Source organism: Ostrinia nubilalis, chromosome 9 (assembly GCF_963855985.1).
Source record: "Ostrinia nubilalis chromosome 9, ilOstNubi1.1, whole genome shotgun sequence".
Classification (NCBI taxonomy): domain Eukaryota; kingdom Metazoa; phylum Arthropoda; class Insecta; order Lepidoptera; family Crambidae; genus Ostrinia; species Ostrinia nubilalis.
In genome coordinates this window covers 16,617,542-16,621,310 of record NC_087096.1, presented here as the reverse complement: position 1 = coordinate 16,621,310, position 3,769 = coordinate 16,617,542, and the positions used below count along the sequence as shown (strand labels likewise).

At 36.3% G+C, this 3,769-nt stretch overlaps 1 long non-coding RNA gene across 1 annotated transcript; it reads right to left on the bottom strand.

Annotated features, from left to right (window-relative positions):
• Positions 1-2,634: 2,634 nt before the first annotated feature.
• LOC135075059 (uncharacterized) lies at positions 2,635-3,508 on the bottom strand. Its single transcript, XR_010257957.1, has 3 exons — positions 3,421-3,508; positions 3,127-3,265; positions 2,635-2,754 (listed from the first exon to the last, which is right to left on the bottom strand). It is a non-coding gene; the product is annotated as an uncharacterized LOC135075059 (long non-coding RNA).
• Between the last annotated feature and the right edge of the window lie 261 nt (positions 3,509-3,769).

Below are 3,769 nucleotides of genomic sequence, written 5' to 3'. Positions count from 1 at the left end.
CGTTTATCAGCATTTAAATCTTATTTATTTATTTCTACCTTACCTAAAAATATTAAACCTTGGAATAGGTGGTTGATTAATTAAGGCTGGGTTGCACCACCTAAATTTAACGGTAACTTTAACAATACCCGGTGTGTTTTATATGGAGTTGTTAATGTTAAAGAAAGATGGACCCAGCCTAAGGCTGAGTTGCACCACCTAACTTTGTCCGTAATAACGATAACCGGTGTTTTTTGTATAAAGTTTGACAGATTTTTGACGTTTGTCAAAGTTAAAGTAAGATGGTGCAACCCAGCCCAGCCTAAGAATTTAACTAGTTTCATAACATTTAACAATCATTCTTTATATCATTACCTATCTATAAGTAGATAAGAGTTTTCCCCTTTTTGAGCCTCTGAGTAAATATTTATACCGTACAATACTTCTAAAAGTAAGACATATAAACTTTTAACTGCTTCTTCAATAAAAATATTTTATATTTTCACGTATATTTATTTGATACTAGCTTTCCGCCCGCGGCTTCGCCCGCGTGGAATTTTGTCTGTCACAGAAAAACAATATCGCGCGCGTATTTGCTCACCGCACCGTTTAGACCTACCCTGGACTACGACAAACATTTTAAAACGGCCCAGCCATTCTCGAGTTTTAATCAGACTAACGAACATCAATTCATTTTTATTTATATAGATAGATATAGATTATGTAACAGAAAAGCAATGGATATGATTGTTATTTATTTTATGCTTATACCAAAACGGGAAATTCAGAATGATGTTTTTCTCGAATTTGAATTTGTTCCGAATAAAAAAGCTCTCGTTTCGGCACGAGCGGAGTTTCCAGAATTTTCCACTCAGATGGAATTCCTTCAAAGCAAAACAGTATCGAAATACTTGCAAGGATAATATAGCATTATCACATATCCAGCGCCCAATAGAAACAGAAACAGTGCCTTCCTGTACTTTTAAAGTACACACGACGGCACACCAGGCTACCCGTTTTTGTTGCAAACTCGCCCCTATTACAACTGCACAAGAACCCACAGTGGTTACGTTGACGTGCCGTCGCCTGTACATTCATGTGAAACACTTTACCATGTTGTAGGTAAACATGCTAGGAACTTAGTTTTACTGTGAAAACTTGTTTGTACAGTGCCTCTACCATGAGTTTACCTACCGAGCATCTCGCTATCGAGGGCGTAAAAAAATGTATGGCAAATTGTACAGCGCCTCTAGCGGTTAGTAGCTGAACCACAGCAAAACTAAAAACACTACCATGAGTTCATCTCAAATCGTTAGGTAAAAAACCTATCTAAATGAATACGATAGCGACTAAAGTTTTTATTAAGTTTCATACAAATAACTTACCATGAGTTGCAATTTTCAAAGATGTCATCGAAAAATACCTTAGCTGTCACAGTAACGTAACTCACTGGCTTATTGACGTGTGAAAAGCAAAATAAAATTGTGGTTTTAGGTGTTTTTTTTATTAAATTATGTCGAAAAGAAGTTTATTACGATGGAACATGTTATCAGCATGTGGGCAGACCTCCCACTAGGTGGACCGACGATCTGGTGAAGGTCGCGGGAAGAACCTGGATGCGGGCACATTCTGGAGATCCTTGGGGGAGGGGGAGGATGCTGCATTTCCCAGAGATAAGCGAGGGAATTGTGTCGTGCGAAGATGTCTAGCTGTGCTGTGAAAATGTGTGCGGGTTTCCACCAAAGCTGTGCGAGGAAAATGTATCGTACGAGAATGTGTAGCAGAGCTTTGAAAATGCTTTGAAATTAGTGTTGTACAGCCTGAGCCGTTTCCACCAGAGATGTGCTGACCGAGGCGAGGTAAATGAAGCGATTGGTTCTTTACAAACACATCCTTCGCTACGCATCCTCGCACATCTCTGGTGGAAACGCAGCCTTACGAGACTGATCATGATAGAAAGCTAAGCCGACAATGAATATTTTCATAAGTTGAAATTTACTTTTGTTTTTATCAGTCTGTGTATTATGTACCTATTAGGTTTTGTGAAATAAATAGTCAATAAAAATTAATCATTTTATTTTCAACTAGCTTTTGCCCGCGGCTTAGTCCGCGTGAAATTTAGTTTGTCACAGATCGTCATAATTAAAGCCTATAATATGTTAATCTGGGTTATAAACAATAATACTGTAAAGTTTCATCAAAATCCGTTCAGTAGTTTTTGCGTGAAAGAGTAACACATATCCAGACATCCAGACATCATGACATCCAAACTTTCGCATTTTTAATTTAAGTAGGATATTAATTAGTAGGATATGTATTTACTTAATTATATTACTGACGAGATTGCTACCATGTATGTTTAGTGACCATGAAAGATTAAAACAATATAAATACTGTAAAGTTTTATCAAAATCCATTCAGTAGTTTTTGCGTGAAAGACTAACAAACATCCAGACATCCAGATATCCAGACATCCAAACTTTCGCATTTTTAATATTAAGTAGGATATTAGTAGGATATTTATTTACTTAATTATTATTTATTACTGACGAGATTGCTACCATGTATGTTTAGTGACCATGAAAGATTAAAACAATATAGTGTATTTAATTAAGTATAATATCTTAAGTTTTACAATAATAAGGTAGGTATATCCACTCTGCTCTAAACCCTTTGGTTTCAGGGAAGAACCTGGACCGCCACCAGTCCAGTGTTCCCTTGGCAGCTCTGTGTATGCGAGTTGCCTTCTTCTTGCTGTTTAAAGTCACTCCACACCTTAACAAATAAACATTACAATTTTTTTTTTAAATATCTTTTTAAATATCTTTGGACAATCTCACACAGCGCCATCTAGCCCCAAAGTAAGCAATTAATATGCTTGTGTTATGGGTGCTAGCTTAACGGATATACTACTTATATACTTTTTTTTTTTTTAAATACATACATATTATACATAGTAACACCCAGACCCGTCACAGAAATTAAAATTCATCATTTCAATTTCTGCCCGGCCGGGAATCGAACCCGGGACCTCTCGGCATAGTAGTCCGTTCTGAACCACTACACCAAACGGCCGACAATTAATAATGACGAATTAAGATAAATGCAATCAAAATGAATATAGTAGTAGGTACTATTTATACACACTTTTCTCAATTTCTCAGTAGTTTTGGTGTCGCCGGTGGCATCAGCATTTCACGTTCGCGTGTCCGTTAGTTCCACCCACCGTTGACTATTGTTGGCTCTTTCTTGGGGCCCTTCAATGGGCATACTAAGATCGCCATATCTATAGAAAAACAACTTTATTGTATCTAGAAAATATAAATCTAGCACTCATATGCTGGAAAGGTTGTATTTCTCCAAAAAAAAACCAGCACAAAATTATTCGTTAAATTTCGAAATTCCTCCACTACATAGTATGTTTACTTTTACTTAACTTACCTTTCCATAAATTCTACAATCGGTTTAAACGGATAGGCGCAGGTTCTCATTTTCCTATCCTGGTTAAAATCCAATTTTTTGTGGAAAATTATTCACACACACATAATTTTTCAACAAAACATGTTTTGTTGTCTGTTGTCATGACAACAGCTGCGTCAAAGTCGCAATGACAAGAAATAAACAATACAAATTTAAAATCATCATGTTAATTCAGCTTTAAGCACTGTTCTAGGACCCTTAAATTTTGCAGTGTTATTTTTGACATTTTCGTTATTTCCTACTCTATCTTTTCTATATAGTTAGAAAGGAGCGGCATTCGTTCTTTCATTCATCCATTCATAGAGTGTGA